Source organism: Protopterus annectens, chromosome 11.part0 (genome assembly GCF_019279795.1).
Source record: "Protopterus annectens isolate FY-2018-M chromosome 11.part0, PAN1.0, whole genome shotgun sequence".
NCBI classification, from domain to species: domain Eukaryota; kingdom Metazoa; phylum Chordata; order Ceratodontiformes; family Protopteridae; genus Protopterus; species Protopterus annectens.
The window spans coordinates 699107279-699128136 of record NC_056745.1 but is presented as its reverse complement, the minus strand read 5'-3'; positions in this window follow the sequence as shown (position 1 = coordinate 699128136).

Sequence of the window (20858 nt, the reverse complement as noted above, 5' to 3'; positions counted from 1 at the left end):
ATGGTGCCAATTTTAGAACATTTTGGCCTTGCGACAAAATACTCAGTACACTTTCACACATCTGAATTGGTGTAAACTGATTAAAATTGAGTGTAGTTAAGTATGGAAAAATCTGTATGTATGTATGTATGTATGTATGTATGTATGTAAAGTTTCAAATGCTGTCATCTATTTTTGGCAAATGGTAAGGAACATGGATCTACACAGATCTCTCAGGACATTCTACAAGATCTTGTGCTGGACTTGGCTCTACACTGTTGGCCTACAACTTATTAACAATTTTTTTAAGGCTTATATTCACTTGAGTGCCCTTATATGAATACCCTGTTATGGCTTTAATAAGGTTAGAAATAGGGAAGACAGGACAGTTTGAGATAAGGTGGAGAGAGCAGACAACAGAAATATAAAAAGAACGCATTAAGAGGGTTGTGCGGAGGAGAACAGAGAGGATGGACACTATGTTGTTTGGTGCGAATAGACTCCCAGTTTTCCATTTTTTTTATTTATAAGGAAAGTTGGGGAAGGAAGAATGGCAGAGTGTGTAAGACAGAAGGCTAGTGGAATAATGACATTTTTTAAGACAAACTTAAAACACAGACAAGACAGACAGGAACAGTGTGAGTTGGCTGAGTTCAGAGGGGGAGACATAGAAAAAGGGCAGGTGAGGAAGACAGAAAGCCTGGTATCACATCAGACTGGAGGGATTCAAATATTCCTACACTTGGGGGTCTGGGTGGGGTGACCCCAATGGTGTGGGGGTCAAAGGTTCAGGTGGCCTCAGGTGGCTCAGTGGTCAGAGCTGACCAGGACTGTGACTCTTATATGCACTGGAGGAGGGATTCTTATCAGCCCCAGTACCTCTTCACTGCCTTCTCAGCTGCAGCCTCAACCAGTTCCTAAAGCCAATGTGCCTGGCTTGCTAGATTGCCATGGCCTGTGGTGCCCACAGGGGTGGAGCCACTGCTGTGAAGTGGTCCTCAGGTGGGCAGGAGACATGGAGAATGGGGTTTGTGGGAAGCTGCCCCAGGCATTTCTTGATCTGCAGAAAACAGAATATAAAGGGAATGAAAGAAGAATAAGAGAGAGAGAGAGAGAGAGAGATGGAGACAACAAAAGGACTCATAACAGCAAATGCCTTTATTGCAATGACACAAAAATAAGAGAAGTAGCATTTTTATTGCTAAATATGAAACTGTTAGTAACCAATTTGTATGCCTTGCTATTAATAATACAATGAGTAAATACTGACAAGTACTGGTTGAGGTTCAGGTCTGCTTTTGTTAGTACTATTGCAATTACTTTAATATGACCAAAACAGTGGCGGATTTAGGCATTGGCGCAGGGGTGCATGCCGCCCCTTTTTAAAGCTGTTTGGAATGCCATTAAAAAAATGCACTTTTATTTTTTTTTTAATGAGAAAATGTGCCACCAAAGGCTTTCATGATTCCGTTTAAACTTGCAAACTTTTTTACTGGTAAAAGACACTTCAGAGATGCGATTAGAAGTTGTGGTTAGGTGATCTATATGACGATCCTGAACTGCTCCTCCAACTGCTTCGGGAGAGAGTGATGGGTAGAGACCAACATGCCATGGCTCGCATTGGTGAGAAAGGGAAGTAAGGGTTGATAACATTACAAGATCTCATAACTGGTATATATAACATGAGGGGTCATACCTTTCAACCTCTTAGCACAAGACAAATGGACAAAGCCAATAATAATGGTGTTCAAAGACACAAAAATAGGTACAGATTTTAAATATCACTCATTAACTTAGAATGCTGCTAGAATAAAAAGTTTTGTGTTAGCATACAGTTTCGGAAGGATATAAAGTGTGAAACTCAAATCTCTGTCATTATTTAGTGACTTTTATCATCGATGATTTGCTAGAAAAGCATAAAATTTTATGAGAAACATATAAAAAAATAATGAGGGAAAATCTGGACATTCTGTGAAAATCTGGTCACTTGAGAGGTATGGAGAGGGTGCAGGGGACCTTAACAATGCCAAAACAATGAAGTTTAATGGAGAAGAGCGATGTTTCCAACTCGTTTTTTTTCCCCTGGATTTGCAGTTTTTTTTTTTTTTCCTGTATTCAGCATTTCCAGTACTGACTTTCCAATAGTGAGCTACCACCGGCATGGGGTTGTGCAGTTCGGAGATCCATACTGAGACACCCTGTACATTTACCTTCTATTTTATTTCCCCATTCCTTAAAATGCTCTCACGGAAGTGAATTCCTTCAGTCTTATACATTTGTTAGTAAGTAAGTAATATCCAGGAGGGATATAGAGGGCAGCTATACATATATATGTGTGTCTATTCATCTGAAGTAGGGCCAGAATTAGTTCAGCATTAGCGAACTGGGGAATAGGTTTAGTGTAGGGAGTAACTGAAAGGGAGGATGGGTAGAGGAGAGCGACTCCACCACCTTTTTTATGGGTTCTGTCTTTTCTAATGATACAATAGTTGGGGGGTATTACCTCAGAGTCTTTTATATGGGGTTTCAGCCAAGTTTCGGAGATGGACAGGATATCTGGCTGATTATGGAGAAGCCAGGCATGGAGGCTGGGGATTTTGTTACATATACTTTGAGCATTCAGTGTTGTGAAAAGAAGGGATTTTCCTGTTGAGGGGAGGGTAAGTGGGGGGATTTGAATTGTGAGGAGGACAGGGACTAGGGTTAGGGTGTATATCACCAGAGAGAAGGATGGTAATGAGTTGGTGAATATGGAAAAAGAGGTATTTAGACTGCTTAGTGTCTGGTTTGAGAGTCAGGTATTTTGTGGGACTAGGCCCAATTGGGGTTGGAGTAGTGTAAATGTAGGTAGGGATAAGTTTGTAAGGAAAAAGGAGACAGTTACTGAAGATGTAAAGATAGGGGGATATGAAGGCTGAAGAGTGTTTGTGTTGTATGGGGAGTGAACAAGTTGTATGAAAAGGGGGAGAGTGATAGTACTGAGTGATAGAGAGTGATAGTCAATAGTATTAAGAGGACTGGTGAGATAATTAAGACAGGATAAGGTGAGAAGAAGAAGTATATGAGTTATGAAGGAGGCAGGTTTTATAAGCATAATGGTTATTTAGAATTTGAGCTGTGGAAGAATATTGAGTTGAGTGGGTAGTGGATTGGGTTGTGCCAAGTATGGTTAGAAGTTGAGGAGAAGTGGGGGGGTGAAGATTTAGTAGGAAAGGGAGGGAGGTAAGAATTATTATGGGCAGAGGATGGGAAGAGCCTACTGGGCTATGTGGGAGTGGGTGTGCTTTTGTTAATATAAGTGTATAAATAGTGGGGGCGGGTTGGAATTGGGGGCAGGGTAGGGGAGCGGAGTGCACCCGCAGGGCAAACAGAGCAGGTAGAGCCAAGGAGAAGGAAGAAGCCTAGCCAGCAAAAAACAATTAGTGAAGGAGAGAGCAAGCTCAAAGGTAAGGGGGCACAGGGATAAGTCACTGGGTCACTTTGCATGGAAAGTAGAAATAAACAGAGAATTCTCTGGGGTATGGAACTAAACTTAGGGCACCCATCGATTAACTTAAAATATTAACTTAAAATATAGGGGTAGGGAATGGATATATCTTGTCACCTAGTGGCCAAACTATGAGTGACTACAAGCCAGGAGCACACAAGGGAGTGGGAAGGAGGCTGGTGTGTAAAAGGGAGACTAAAGGCTGTGTTAGGCTGCTAGTGAGTGTGTGATGAGTTAAGACACAACAGTAGAAAGGAATAAAATAATTATCACAGTAGGGTTACATTCACGTTATAGTTCTAGTTCTTGGGGGAGGCAGAATGGTTACAGAAATCACTGCAGGATCCCCTTAGGTAGTTCTTTCAAGGGCGGGAAGCCAGGGTGTTTTGTAGAACAGTGAAAGACAACAGAGGTGGTTGAGACACAGCAATAGCAAGACATTCTAGTTCTAGTTCTTAGGGGAGGCTGAATGGTTACAGAAAGCACTGCAGGATCCCCTTAGTTAGTTATAGTGAATATAAAGGCTAAATGGCCCATATCCTCCACCAAATTAATGTTAATATTAGGAATGTGGCAGAGACAGAGTACACAAGCAGTATTTTCAAGGGTTATGTTTGTTACTAATTCAACCAACCCTACTGTATTCAAACCACTGAGGGCACATCTAGTCTACTGCTGTCAGGACACTACACAGGCCAAGACAGATGGGTACAGAAAGGGATGAGTAAACAAATGAGTGGCAGGCACATCCATGTGAAAGACTTGTCACTGATTCATGTTGCCCATGCACTTGGCCAATTAGTCAGTCCTTCAATCCAATCACTCAATCAAAATTACTCTCATTAAGAGTAATATGTAATTATTGACCATGGGATGCATAAGGCCAGTCTATAATCAAATGAGATGGGTTAATTTGAGCACAAAAAGGAAACTAGCTAGGCTTAAAATGACCTACAAGGACAGCTAGCCTAGTACTTACCCATGAGCATATGAAAATCAGTCCTGTACCGCCTAGCCACATGGGCACACACACATACGCAGAGACATGCACACATGCTCACACACCCACCTACCCAGATGTATATATGAAATATTTTCATGTTTGTGTTACCATTTCTGCATCAAAGCCTGGAACTGCATGGTATTATGTGAAAGATTAAGTAGTGATGAATGGATATCACCTACAGTGGATATAAAACATTTACAAACCCCTGTTAAAATGCCAGGTTTTTGTGATATAAAAAAATGAGACCACAATAAATCATTTCAAAACTTTTCCCACCTTTAATGTGACCTATGACCTGTACAATTCAATTGAAAAACAAACAAATCTGTTAGGGGAAAAAAATATAAAAAATAAAAAACATACACTATGCTGGTTGCATAAGTGTGCACACCTTATACTAATACTTTGTTGTGTGTGCACACCCTTAAACTAATACTTTGTTGAAGCACCTTTTGATTTAATTATAACATTCAGTCTTCTTGGGTAGGAGTATATCAGCATGGCACATCTTGACTTGGCATTATTTGCCCACTCTTCCTTGCAAAAGCGCTCTAAATGTGTCAGATTGTGAGGGCATCTCTTGTGCACAACCCTCTTCAGGTCACCTCACAGATTTTCTATTGGATTTAGGTCTGGGCTCTGGCTGGGTCATTCCAAAACTTTAATTTTATTTGGGCGAAGCCATTCTTTAGTTGATTTGGATGTATGCTTGGGATCATTGTCATGTTGAAAGGTGACATTCCTCTTTATCTTCAGCTTTCTAGCAGATGCCTGAAGGTTTTGGGCCAAAAGTGACTGGTATTTGAAGCTGTTCATAATTACCTCCACTTTGACTAAAGCCCCAGTTCCAGCTGAAGAAAATCCCAAAGCATGATACTACCACCACCATGCTTCACTGTGGGGATGGTGTTTATTTGGTGATGCAAAGTGTTGTGTTTGTGCCAAATGTACCTTTTGGAATTGTGGTCAAAAAGTTCAACCTTGGTCTCATCAGACCATAACACATTTTCCCACATGCTTTTGGTGGACTTGATGTATTGTTTTGCAAATTTTAGCTGGGGCCTGGATGTTTTTCTGTGTAACAAAAGGTTTCTGTCTTGCAACCCTGCCCCATAGTCCAAACATATGGAGAATATGGGAGATTGTTGTCACATGTAGTACGCAACCAGTACTTGCCAGAAATTCCTGCACCTCCTTCAGTGTTGCTGTAGTCTCTTGGCTGCTTCCCTAACCAGTTTTTGTCTTGTCTTTTCATCAGTTTTTGGAGGGACATCCAGTTCTTTGCAACGTCACTGTTGTCCCATATTTTCTCCACTTTTTGATGACTGTCTTCACTGTATTCCATAGTATATCCAATGCTATGGAAATGTTTTTGTACCTTTCTCCTGACTGATACCTTTCAACAATGCGATCCCTTTGATGCTTTGTAAGCTATCTGCGAACCATGGCTGTTGCTGTAGCATGCAACCGAGTAAATGTCAGGAAAATCCTACTAGGACAGCTGAACTTTATTTGGGGTTAATCAGAGTCTGTTTAATTGATGGCAGGTGTGTACCCAAGAAGACTGAATGCTGTAATTAAATCAAAAGGTGCTTCAACAAAGTATTTAGTTTAAGGGTGTGCACACACGACAAAGTATTCGTTTAAGGGTGTGCACACTTATGCAACCAGCGTATTGTACTTTTTTTATTTTTTTATATTTTTTCAACTAACAGATTTTTTTGTTTTTCAATGGAATTGTACAGGTTATAGGTCACATTAAATGTGAGAAAATTTTTGAAATGATTTATTGTGGTCTCTTTTTTTATATCACAAAAACCTGGCATTTTAACAGGGGTGTGTAAACTTTTTATTTCCACTGTATGTATCATTCATGCGGTATGTAGTTTAGAGACATTCATTGCTAAATATGTGTCCCTGGAGAAGCTCATACCTGATGTGAACTCTTGAATAAGGAAGACGAGGTACATTGTAGTTCTGAAACAGTAAAATGTGGTGCACTTCTGATGTGTTATAGACAGTGTGCATGTGTGTGTATTTGTGTGTTTATGACTTAGAAAAGAACTCCAACTTAATCATGTATAAAAACATGAGTTTGATACCATCTTTATAAGCAAACTCTTACAGGGCAGTTATGAAATGCAGCTACATACTTACATTGTTCTTATAAATGTGTGATTTGATGTATATATTTTATTTGTTTCTACAGTGCTTTCTGTGTATGCTGAAAAGATGTGCAGTGATCAGGGATGTGATGTAGTCTACATGTTTGAAAAAGGGCAAGCCCTCTTGCACCCTTGGCATGCTAGTTGCTTAAATATTTATATTGCAGGGCTGCCCAGACTTGGATAAAGGAAGCACTTGTTTTCTAGCAAAATTCAGCATATTCTTTTATCTAAAAATTGTGTGAAACTTTGAGTAGGAATGTTTTGTCAGCAGAGATGACATATTGTGGGTGGGGGAGTGTGAGTGTGCCTGAAATGCCAGTGATTTAAAGTAGTTAAAGTATTTTTGCTTTTAGCTATTCTTCACTTTATATTACTGCCTAGTGCTCATTATAGTATTGAATTATAGTAGAAGTCACACATTATAATTTCAACAAACTGCATAACATTTGTATTAACAGGATAAGTTAAAATGTGCCTTAATGTGTTTGAAAGTATCAAGATCTTAACAAGCATTTAGAAAGATTTTTTGTAGGTTGCCCTCTCCCCCATGAATAGGACTGATGTTCTAGAATTTCATTTCTGTGTAAAACATTTTTTCAGTCTTTTGGCTCTGGTACATTGTGACTTGGCATTATACTTGGGATTAAGTCATGCATCCACTTGGATTTGTTATAAAGGGTTAAAAGAATTGTAATATTTGGCAACACAGATGATTGTTGGGCATTTGACACAGAGGAGTAAGTCTATGAGCTGTTAGTGACTTGTTTCCTGTAGTTTAGGAACGGATTCCCTCATCTACATTTCACTTAACCAAACTGTGCCCCTCAGGCTGAGTCCAAAAAAAATGCCATGTAGCTCAATGATCAAGGTCAGTCAACAAACTAATAGATAGCATTTCCATAATAGTTAAAATAGTTTATGCAAAGTTAAAACTGTAATACAGAGGGGACTTGTGCTGTTTTAAAGTAGTCACTGTATTAAGCTACTTATGCTCATATTAAAATATCCATATTTTTATTAATATCTTAAGAACCAACCAACTTTAAAAAATGCATGGCACTTGTCAGATATCACAACATGAGATAAATCTGCCATTAAAACTTTTACCTAAATTACCACCTCTGAGAAAAGAGGAGTTTCCACAATGTGGCAAATTTGGATTTGGGTTGCTGGACTCAACAAATCTGGACTTGCTCGATATTTTACCAGTCATGTTATATGAATGCCACATATATGTGTTCATTTTTACAAGCAAAAAAATGCTTTCACTTTTTTAGGTATACTATTTTAATACATTTGCATGTATGTAGCTTCGGTACTGGAATTCACACCAGTTATTTCTTAAGACTATAAATACTCCAGCACATATATTAAATATTTTGAAAAAGAGTAAGTGTTTGCAAGATGTCCATGCTCATACTCATAGTACCACAAATAACCCCTGGCATATGACAGTCACCTGCCTTATCCTGTCCACAAAGCCTCCACAGACCTGAACCCCTCTATCCACCCAATGCTTTAGTTTCTTAGGTGAGAGTTATTAGCTTTGCCTGATTTTGTGCATCTAGTGTCCAAAGGCTCTACTTTTAGGTGCCATTGACTGTATCCTAAATTTTGTTTCATTAACTCTTCTCAATCCTGGCACCATTCCTCTTTCAGTCTGTTATTTTCCCACAGTATGCTTAGCACCCCTCTCTCATGTCTCCAAGTCTTCCCATCTCAGGGTGCTCCCCAGAGGTACCCTACATATTTGCCAAATGTGTTTTCATAATGCATCTGAGTCACTCTGTTTGCCCCTAACACAACTCTATTTCCTTGCCATCTTTCTGTCCTTACCTGTACTTTTTCCCTTGCCTCTCCATACATCACTTTCACACATTATCTGTAAGCTCCTAATCCCATTCATACCTGCCCATAATGGCACATAAGTGGCTAAATAGAGGTCATGGACAAGATTATCATATTGATAACATCTACTGTGACCAGGACTGAACTGAATTGATTTACACATTTATCTAGTATAGAGCTTTAACCAGCACCCCACAATTATTTGACATAATTCCTATTAATATGGATAAAGTTTTAAGCCCACATATTTTGCTCCTCTTACTGCTGATGCAGGCAAAACCACCCAATATTCCAACTCCCTACCAGGATTATTGCAGATGGGGGGGGGGGTGATATTGAAACCTTGCTTGTTTCCTAAACTAAACAAATTCTTCACTGTACCAGACAGACTACTTTTAACATCATAAATCAATACCAAGCAGACATAGCCAAACAAGTTTAGATTCTTGACTGCTCAACTAGAAGGACCCTTCACTCTTATCAATTCCTAGTATTCATGCACTAGGACTTTTAAACAGCAAAGGAATAAACCCTTGCCTTGTACCTCTCCCAATATTTTACTAACCTGTATACCCACTAATAACTATTGCCATCAGAGACTGCAGTCTGTACAGTACCTTTAGCCATTTTTGCAAAACATATAGCTAATCCACATCCTTTAGATACACACCTGAAAAATTCCAACTAATTTTATCAAATTAATTTTTTGAAGTGCAAAAGAGCCATGCTCACTCTATCCAAGCCTTGTCACTCACAAGCCACCATATAATGCAACAGGAGTCTCCAATGGTCCTCACATCACCTACCCTGAACAACTCCTCCATTTTCCTTTACTTATATCTTACCTATAATTTTTCCAATCTAGCAGATAGAACACATAATTAAAGCTTTATATCCATGTTTATCAAATAAATTAGATGGTAATCAATGGTCTCATACGCTCCCTTTCTTTCCCTTCAGAACTACTAGCCATGCTTCTTTTCATGAGAATGGAAGAGTTCTTTCTTAAAGATGACATTAAAATAGCCACAATAACCCTCCTAAACTGACAACCTACCAGTTTGTAAATGTCAATTGAAAATATATCCTTTCCTCCTGCCTTGTCTTTTTTCATTTTCCTCTAAATCTGTATCTCTTCTCTCTTTCCCGTGCCATGCGGCACATTGGGTAATGAGCACCCTTCAGTGCTCCTTGTTTCTGTAGCTGTTAGGGGTGTTACAAGCTCGTGTTGCTAGCTCTAGGCCCAACCCTCCCTGAAGAGTGCATCACACACTTGCATGCACACACTCACACCTAGGGTTAATTTACAATGTCCAATCCACCTACTGCATGTCTTTGGAATGTGAGAGGAAAACAGAGCACCCAGAGGAAGCCTATGCAAATGCAGGGAGGACATGCAGACTCTACACAGAAGGCACCCCAGCCAAGGATCAAACTGGAGAACCTCTTGCTGTGAGGCGACAATGCTAACCGCTGCACCACTATGACACCCTAAATCTCTATCTGCCCCAGAAAATCTCTTTGAGATTGATATAACATGATAGCATTTCAGAGCAAATCAAATTTGTACCTCCATGTTCTGGTGTAAAAATCATAAGGATTTTTCTATCTGGAGGTAATAGCATTTCTGATTATCAGTGCCAGCTACACCAACTCTCCTTGCAAAGTCCTTTCTTGTTGTGGAATACTTAAGGTAATCCAGATGTTTTCTGAAAATGGAAGCACTTTTATGGGAAATAGATATAAATTTAACTAATATGGACCATGCCATCCTGAAATGAAGACAGAATAAGAATTGGAGTTAGAATTACATTCCATGTGCCTCCAGCTCAGAAGACAACAGCTGCACATAACTGTGCTGTCTTAATTTTGCTGGTGATTGTAATTAGAGGTGATCTTCAAACAGGAGATACAGGATAGATAGACCTTCCAACTCATTAATTTGCTAAAAGAAGGATTTATACAGGGCCTTCCTTAGTTGTAAGTATCTCCAAAAATCCCTTTTGCTTAAATTACATTTATGTTGTAAGAAGGAGAATGAAGTCACATAAATCTTGACTTCAATATACTGATGGAGAACAGACAATGACAAAACAAGTTTATTGTACCATTCTTTCCACCACACACTATCTACCACATTTGTGAGACCCAAAAAGTTCTAGAAAGGAATCAAAGATTCCTGGAAGTGCAAGAGGCCTAAACACTTTAGAGCTTTCTAACTGCTTCCCAGAGAACAGCATAATTTCAGCTGCTAAAGTAAGACTTTAGGCTACCAAAGACATCAAGTGTGGAAAGGGACCTTTAGTAATCATGCTTAGAACCTACTGCAGAAGCTTCTACTAAAGAAGTGCAATCTAGGTACCTGATGAGCAGTAAGTGCCTCTGTGTATATTCCCTGGTTAGGCATCCATCCTTTGTTACATGATGCCATCACAGTTATTCACCTTACAATGCTTCCCACCCATTGCGGAATCACTACTTAGCCTCTTTCATTTCCTCAGCTAGAATCTTAGGGTAAGCAATACAGGAAAAACGTAAACTATAAGAACTTGCAGTGTTCCGTAAGTGTTGTAGTGTGACTATTTTGGATTTCTTGGTTTACAGTTTGCACCAGCAGCCCCCTGCCGCTACTGTTATTGTTTTCTTACAGCCTCCTATGAATGCTGTCATCCAGATAAGCAAAATGCTGCTGACAGTATGTGGGTAACTTGAGTGGTTGTTGAGATATTCTAAGTTATTTACAAAATATTACAAACTTAATAGACTTATAAAATCCAGTTTAAGACCTAGGACCTAAACAATACTACCACTGTAAAAAATAGTTTGTGCTGAAGAGTTTTCCATTTACACTTCTTTAATAACCCCTATAGTTCCAGATATATGAACATTTGTTTGAACTGTTATGACATGAAATAATTTACTTTTATCAAAAAGGTTAGTATTTGCCATTAAAAGTTACAGTGCAAACTTCCAGAGCTCGATTTGAGGGAGTGAGTTAAGGCAAGCAGTTCAGGAACAACTTAAATTATGAGAGCTGCCAGTGTTCTTTAACTGTTGTTCTATCTCTAATTTGGCTGTTTTTACAGCTTACTCACCCTGGCCCTGCTGTAGGTCTTAAGTTGATTGTTCCTTATGTAAATTTGACTTCAGAAGCTTCTCACAGCTGTATCTCATCTGCTTATAGTGGTGAACACTAGAAGATCCTACTAGGAAAGCGTTCACCTTAGATAAAATTGTAGTTACCCTAACATTCATATTTTCCATTCAGTATGTACCTAACGCAATACCTAAAGTGCAAACTCCCCTTTTCTAGCTTACATAGGAAGTGGTTCTACCGCCAAGCCATTTTATATTTCTGTCCAATCCAGTATACATGAAGTGAGTTCCAGAATATGGCCTCGTTTTAACCAGGGACAAGTGAACAATGCCGTTGTTGATCGGGACAGTTCAAATATAACATCTTCTGATGTACGAGAATCTGGACTAACAGGACAAGTGGTACTCCAAAGTGATGGAGTTGTTCCTGATATTAATATCAGAACTGACAACAATACCTCTGGGACTGATGTTATTGATAGTACAGAATTGAATGCAGTTAATGAGTGCATAAGATCTGAAGGCACGGTGAATCATAACACTAAGGTTGTTAGTACTGTATCTCCAGGATGTAATGTTCAGAATGTATCTGTTGGCAGCAATTTCAAGACTGTTAGTATTACGTCCACTGTGGATCCAGTGGTGAGGAGTAAGACAAGGAGACCAGGTTTTCCACCTGAGGCTCCCCCCTTCACCCCTCCTCATGGCGTTGAGCCACCTTTACACTTTGATAAGTCGCACCCTTTTCCCATCAGGACAGATCAGAGGGATGTGAGGGTGAGGTCCCAAAGCAGGGGGAGGCAGAAGAGGAAGCTGCCGGCTGGCGCCCCCATGAATATGAACTTGAAGAAAATGTGGCAGGGGAGGGGGACTCTTTAGTTTTTAATATTTCCTCTCGTGTGCTTTCTAGTGCTGAGGAATCTGTTTTAGCTAAGGGGTTGTCCTTTATCCCCACCACATATAGTACTATTGAGGAGTCCCTACGTGATTTTAAACTCTATGTTAGGAATTTATCATTGAAATTGATGTTTAATGATAATAATGATGATAGATTTGTTCATAGTAGTTTTAAAAAACCTAGTGTTTATATCCCTCCCATGCACCCGTTATTGGGAGCATTCAGTAAATTGGTTGAGGAAGATATTTATAGGATGTATGATGAGAGACAAAGAAGGCAGGATAATTTAACATATGGTGAGAGAATAGCACTTAGAACACTGATGAATGATTATTCTATCACCCTGAGGCCAGCGGACAAGGGAGGAGGAATTGTGGTGATGGATACATCAGAGTATTTGGATGCGGTTAGGAGAATGTTAGGTGATTGTAAATTTTATGAACGTGTCCCTTATGACTCTTTAGCTAACTATAGTGTGGTGATTTGTGGTGTCTTGGAGGATTTGTTAAATAGGGGCCTAATAGATGATTGTATGTTCTCTTTTTTGGAAGTACCCCATCCTTTAGTCCCGGTTGTTAAGGGGCTTCCTAAAATTCATAAGAGCCTAGTTAACCCACCACTTCGGCCTATTGTGTCAGGTGGTGGGTGGCTAACAGAGCCTTTTTCCCTATATTTAGAGAAGTTCTTGAGACCTGTTGTTGATGCCCACCGGTTCATTTTGAGAGATACTAAACAGTTTTTGGTAGATCTCTATGAACATTTGAGGGATGCATCTGATCATCAAGACTGCTTGTTTGTTACTTTGGACGTGAATTCCTTGTTCACTGTTATCCCCAACCGAATAGGTTTGGATTATATTAAGCGACATCTTAATAACCATTCTGGATATAGTGAAGATAGAATCAGTGTTTTATTAACTTTTTTGGATGTTGTTTTACACACCAATGTATTTGGCTTTGAACAGGAGTTTTTTATACAATTGGATGGCGTAGCTATGGGCACTTCTTGTGCCAATAGCTACGCCAACCTGTTCATGGCTGAATGGGAGGTTGATTACATGATTCCTCATCCCAGTTTCCAAGCTCATGTTACTTTCTACAGGCGTTTTGTAGATGACCTCTTCCAGTTATGGAAGGGGTCTGTTGAACAGCTTGTATCTTATATAACTGATTTGAATACTTGTACTGAGTATCTTAGGTTCAGTTATGAGTTTTCTTACCATAAGCTTCCTTTTTTGGACATATTTGTTGAGCGACTTTCTAATGGCATTATCAACACTGGGGTCTATAGAAAGCCATGCCATAAAAATTCTATTTTACATAGACATAGTATGCATCCTGGTTATATTTTTCATAATATTGTCAGGGGACAGAGTATGAGGGCTTCTAGGTACAACCCCACAGAGGAAGGGTTCCACCAGGACTTATCAGATTTAGATAGGAGGTTGGCCTTACGGGGTTACAAGATGGATGATATTATTAGAGGACATGAGGATATATTTGAGTTGAGATCTGAAGCAGCTGCTCCGTATTTCTCTGAATCAAGCCTTGGCATGGACACACCAGGCCTTACTAACATCAACACCCATGGCTTTACTGCCTTCTCTTTGTTTTATACTAAAGATGTGGGCAGCATTAAGGATGTGGTGAGGAAGCATTGGGATATATTGTTGGTGGATCCACACATCCATGGCATTGTCGGTGATGGCCCACGATTTAGGTATAAGAACAAAAAGAATATTAAGAGGCTGTTATGTGATAGGGTGATTAATAATCCTGGAACTACTATTCCATTTGGAACCATGAAGTGTGGTAAATGTAATTTTTGTGACTTCATTTGTGGGGACCCAGTTTTTATACATCCCACGACCCACAATTCTTACACCTTTAAGACTAGAGGTGATTGTATGTCCAGGGACCTTGTTTATCTGGCTATGTGCCACGTCTGTTCGTCATTTTACGTAGGTAAGACGAACAGATGTTTAAGGGACCGTGTACGAGAACATTTGTACAATATTAGGGTTAAAAACGTTACAAATGCATTAGCCAAACATGTTATGGACACAGATTGTTCCCATACATTTAGTTTCAGGATTATAGAGAAGATAAATGTTACCACTAGAGGTGGGGATATTTGGGCCATCACTGAGAGTAGGGAAAATGCATGGATTTTGAAGTTGAGATCAGATATGGCCCCTGGGCTTAATGCTAAGGTCTCCTTAAAACCTTTTTTAAGGATGAGAAGACTTAAAATTAAATAAAGTATCAAATTTATATGTTTTTATTAATATGAACTGGTAGTTAGAAAGTTGATATAAGTTTTTAGATTATTTTATTAATGATGTTTTAATGATGTATATAGATTTATAGATGAATTTGTTGGATGAGTTGGTTGCTAAGCATTCAATTTGTTGTCAAGAACCTTTAATTGTTTGTTTTTTCCCGCCTTTTTAAGTATTTAAAGACTCATTGTTATGTACTTTGTATTGAGTCTGATGAAACCGCAAGGTGAAAGCGCTAACTCTGGTACCTGCCTGTAATAAAGAAAACGGATTTTATACCTTGGAAGTTTATTTTCTTGGAGAAGCTGTGTCGTTTGGAGGTTGATGAGATATATTAGTGACATTCTATTTAGCTGTCTCTTAAAGCTTTGTTTCGCCCTTATCCTTTGTTACGTTTTTAGAGTTCCAGAATATGCCTGCGTGAAATGGATTAGGACTGTTTTGCTCTGTTCTGAGTGAGAGAGGAACAGTTGGTCATTGCTGCTCTGCTGTGGAATCACTTCTGTCGTTGTTTTCTTGTTCAGCAGACTACTGTCAAAGCAAAACACTTGGGCATTAAATAAGAAACTGTCGTATGACTTACTGCCTTTTTTTTTCTGACTACTGCGCATATTTGTGCAATGCACATGAGAGAAGAAAGAAGTAAGAGATTCTCTTAAACCCTTTTTACGTCTGGGATTAGACTAGCTGCATAAAGTGCATTGAGGCAGCACTATCAGCTTATTATACTAGTCACTCCATGTATAATTTCAGTGGTTACTCTACTAGTTACCAACAACTAAGTAAGACTTACCTATCAGTCAACCAGCTGCATACATTTTTCCCCAGCTGGTTTAACTAGTTTCAATACACTTACATTACTCATTGCTGGGTTGTCTGTTTTTAAATCCTTTTCTGCTATTTTTCTGTTTTGGATTTTTACTGATGTTACTGGGTTGACTTTTTCACTTTTGCTTTCTTGCACTTAAACTACATCTTGATGTGATACCTGTTACAGTAGTGTTTTCTGGCAGTGTACTTTTTCATTTTTACTGTTTATAGTGAGTAGTTGTTCCGCTATATTTGCTACTTGACAGAATTGCTGCTGTTTCCTGTCATTGAATTGTTGCCTGCTGTTAGATGGATTTGCTTTTGCATAGCATTCATATATTGTACTGCCTTTTGCACCTTTGCTATTCTGATTATCTTAGTTGTTTATCTGATATTTCACTCTTGTGTAATGTTTGGTTGTACTGTTCTGCTAGCACACTGTTTTTTATCTAGACTGTTATTCCTCTCAAGACTGCTGTTGCCATGGGCAATCGCTGCCTTGTCTATTGGTAGACTGTTTTCATGCTCATATTTTGTCTCTTAAGCAGTTGTTTTCATATTTAATTCTCTGCCTGCAAGCTATCGTTGTTATTCATAGCTGTTTACGGCATTAGCTCCTTCATTGTGCCTACCTAGTTATTACCTTAATCTGTCCCATATTTTGCTAACTTACCTTACAAACTAAGCCAAACCATATCACTGAAGCCACTTACTACTAATTCAGAGACTACAATTAATAATCACCACACCAAGCTTAACTCTTATTAAATACCTAACTAACTTTACCACTGTCACCTTAGGCACTAAACTTTAAGCTGTATATTTCTTAATGGTTATCTCTTATCAGTAACAGTCCCTGTTACTCCTATAGCTGTTTAAACCTAGCCTGCTCTTCACCAATCCATGACCTTACATTGAGTTAAGTTATGGTCCTGATATTACATGTCTATCACCATTGTTTCATTGTTTAATTTAACTGCAGATAGTATTTATTGACCTTAAGCATTGCAGAGCCCATAAGCCTATACTTATATTTATTTTCCCCATGTAATCATCTAACTTCTTTTTGAAGATTGATCCCCATATAATCATCTAACTTCTTTTTGAAGATTGACACAGATCAAGAATTTCTGACATAAACAAGTATACTATTCCACAATTTAGAAATCCTTTGAGTTTTAAAATTATCTCTTTTCTTTGCTCAGTTCTGTTTTTTATATATTTAGGACCACAGCCCCATATTTTAGGATATTCTACGGCCTTTATTAAACCAGTTGCTTGCTTAAGATCAGAACTGTTCCTTGTAATGTAGCCTTAATATGTTTCTCCTGATTACTCTATATGAAATGCTGAAAACATGCAAATACTTCAATCTCTCAACGTGTCTACTTATTCATTTTGTTTATTCTTTTTGTAAACCTTCTTTAACCTGTTTCTGAATTTCCTATGTCAGTAATACATTACAAAACAACAAATTATATTTTATCATGGGTCTGATCATAGTTATAAATACATTCTTTAATACCATTTGATTTCTAGTTTCCATTATACCCTGTAGTAGGCCATATTGTATTAAAGACTAAAAGGCCAGATTAATGAACACCTCCACTAAGAAGAGCACACAATCTGTATTCAAAAGCATCCCTGCCACATTTTTTGTGCTTTCTAGTCATTACTTTTAAACTTACAAAACTCCTTTGCATAAGGGCCTCTGGCGCACAGGGACTTCTTAATTTACATCTGAAATGAATGAATACGTTTATTATTAACGTGCTGAAAAAAAAAACAGCATATCCTCTTATTTAGCCTTATTTAAGAAAAGTATGTGGAGAAGTACATTAATTATGTGTTTGAGACTGACATCTGCCCCACACAGCTAGGAGTACTTGGAGACATGGTAATATTAGCAGCATGTAAGGCAAGTATATTGATGTGGCAAAATGACAACTGTGAACAGAGGTAATCCAGAAAGCTCAAGTCAGGTATGCTGTCCCACCTGTTACCCAGGGGTGACAGGATTAACAAGAAACAGAGTACAAAGGATTAGTCCAGATAAAATCACTTTAGCAAGCAGATCTACGGGACTTTTTCTCTGATGCCTTGTTGGACTTAGTTTATTCAGTTAAGCAGCTAGATGGATGAGTGTTCTTGTTCTAATACATTACATTCAACAGATCAGTTATTGAAAGGCAGTTACAGATAATGGAAGGAGGGTCCAGGGGGGCTGAATGGAACAAAATGTACTACCAAATCCAAAGCATCATCATGTGTAACTGAATGCATATTGCTGTCTTTCCACACATGATGTCAGAACATCTTAAGGTGATCTTTCCACAACCATCAATCCCAATGTCCACCTTTCCCACTCCCACCAGACTGAGCCTCCCCTTTTGCAAATTCCTGGATCTGCCACAGCAAACAACTGTACTGATTTCTGCAATTAAATGCCACAAACCATCTGCAATTAAGTATTGCAACATTAAGTATCAACAAGCAATGCATCAGGGTCAGGAATGCTTTCACTTCAAAAATGTTTACTACTTTCTTATTCCGTGGTGCTGCAGTAGCTTTGTCGCCTCACAGTAAGACGATGTCCTGTTCGATTCTCAGCTAGAGTGCCTTCTGTGTGGACACATGTGTGAATGGGTGTAGCTTCGTTGAAGGTTGTGCATCAGGGCAGGCAACTCGGCACGTAAAAATCTACTGCCAATCATTAGCGGACCGGAGTTCCGCTGTGGCGACCCCTAACCGGGAAAAGCCGAAAGACACAACAACAACTTTCTTATTCCATTTCCTTTCACATGACTGACTTACTGTAATAAATTCACATAGATCACGGAAAATATGTTTACTGACCACTTATGACAAAATGACAAGCTGAAATGTGTTATGTAATTCTTCAATGTCATTTTATTTATTTATTTATTTATTTTTATTTTATATACTTATGATTCCCTTTTTTGAGTAATATCATACATATGGGGTTGTGAGACCACGTATTCTTTTAAAATGAGGCTATGTTAAACTCTACTTCTTCAGCAGCTGGGAGATCTGAGAAAAAAAGGAGAAAAACAAGTTCACGATTCTTAATGTGTATGTAGTGTACCTTTCTACTTGCAGAAAAATGACTCAGCCAGTGAATCCAAAAGCAGAATTTATTGCTGAAATGACTGTAGACAAGCAAACTCTTTCCCTCTCTCTAGTGCCTCAGCCAATGCCTTTAACAGAGTACAATTACATCCATTCACAACCTCATATATATATATATATATATATATATATATATATATATATATATATATATATATATTAAAACAAAGCCAATTAACCAATTAGAGAAACACTTTACAAGAGCCATTTCCAATTAAGCTCTCTATTTAACCCATAAGGGTACAAAGTATTGAATTTCAAAATAAAAAGTGCTTCTTTATGTTGTAATTTACTTTTTAAACATACATCTCTTTCACAATTAACTTTTTTTAAAATACTTCCTTTCAACTTAATCCCATCACTATTATGGTACATTTTAAAATGCAACTCTAATGGGCTTTCCACTTTTTCATTTTATATATTTCTTAAATGTTCTAAAAATCTAACACGATTAAATTTGATGGGGCACAATGTGGGGAAAGAGTAACATTTTTAGATGTTAATTTGGAGGTAGAAGGAAGTAAGATAGTTACATTTGTTCATCACAAGTTTGAGCGAGTAAACAATTTTTTTATATGGCTCCAGTAGTCATCCTCCCCATTTAATAGCTGCTCTGCCTTATAATGAGTTGCTACGAATGTCAAGGTTGACCAGCGATAATGGTAAATATATGCTAAGTGGTTTATAAGGAAACTGTTATTGTAAATTTCTGGATGCATAGTTGAGAAAGTAAGCATCCCACAAAAAAAAATCTTATATATGCATTCGGTGAAGTGATGGAATGCTGTGCAACTGAAAATAAAATGTTACAAGCAGTAATGAACATTCCTGAGTTTATACTAGTTCAATTAGCCTAGTACCAACCTATGAAGATAGATATGAGGAAACCAGATATAGTGGTCCAAGAAAAGAAGACAAAAGTAGCACTGATAATTTATTTTATTTTATTTTATTTTACATTTGTTTATCGGGATAGTCCAGCTAGACATATGTCCATTTACAGTGGAGGCCCAGGGAGAAAAGCAGGAGTGAGGTTATTCCAGGATCTAGCTATGTTATAAGTGAATAGTGCTTTCCTAGCAGTGTTTTAGCTGTAGATATACACAAGAGCAATTTGTTGGTAGAGCAAAGTAAAACATCAACTGCCTTTTTCTTGGGGGTGGCTTATGGTTACAGATATTCTGAACTATCTATTAGTGAAAATTTTGCTGCTATGGTAATCTCAGCAAATAGTTTCAGGAAGGGCAAAGTTCTACACTTTTTACTTTGGCTTAAACAACTTTGAAGTGTACAGTCCTAAGCTGCAAGATAATATTGCCATTACTGTTCTTATAGTACGAAGAATGCCAGTACTTATTGCAATGACATCTGCATTATTCATTTGCAAGTCATTAATCAGGGCCTAAGGCATTAGAATTTACATTAATACAAAGCTAATGAACACTATCCCTGGGATTCATTAAAATCCTGGGTGTCACACTAAAGCGAACATGATCTGGCTGTGCGTGATGAGCATGGTTTCCTAATCGAATACGTTACAAGTTGAGCAGCACCTGCTAGACTCCACAGTACATGCTCATGGTCATGTATATTTAAGGCAGGGCTTGTGTATACAATGTGAATGAGAGAATATATACATGTCTGAGGTCAATAAGTGAGAATGTGTGTACAGAACAACAACAGATAGGGCAACTTGGAACACATAAAAGCCAGTACATGTGTACAAGAAAGTCTGATGCATTTGTAGGATGCAATGAGTGATGTTGTGGACATGTGAGAACTTCACTAGTATTTTCACATAGAGTGGTAAAGAAAACACATAATAAACTACATCACAGTGACCATGAAACAGTGGCAAGCCACTTTACAGTTAAGCCATGATAAAGGACAAATTATTATTCCAAGGATAAAAATCCAAAGGGAGATATTACAGGGTGACTCTGTCACTGTTGCTCTTTTGCCTTGCCCTTAACCCATTAAACTGTCTGCTTAACAGATTAGGTCATGGCTATAATTTGGCTCCCAGAAAGTATCAAAATGTAAAGACTTCTCATCTTGTTTTTGTCGATGATTTAAAACTGTATAGTTCATAAGATGAGGAACTGAAAGCACAACTGCAAGTAGCCAAAACTTTT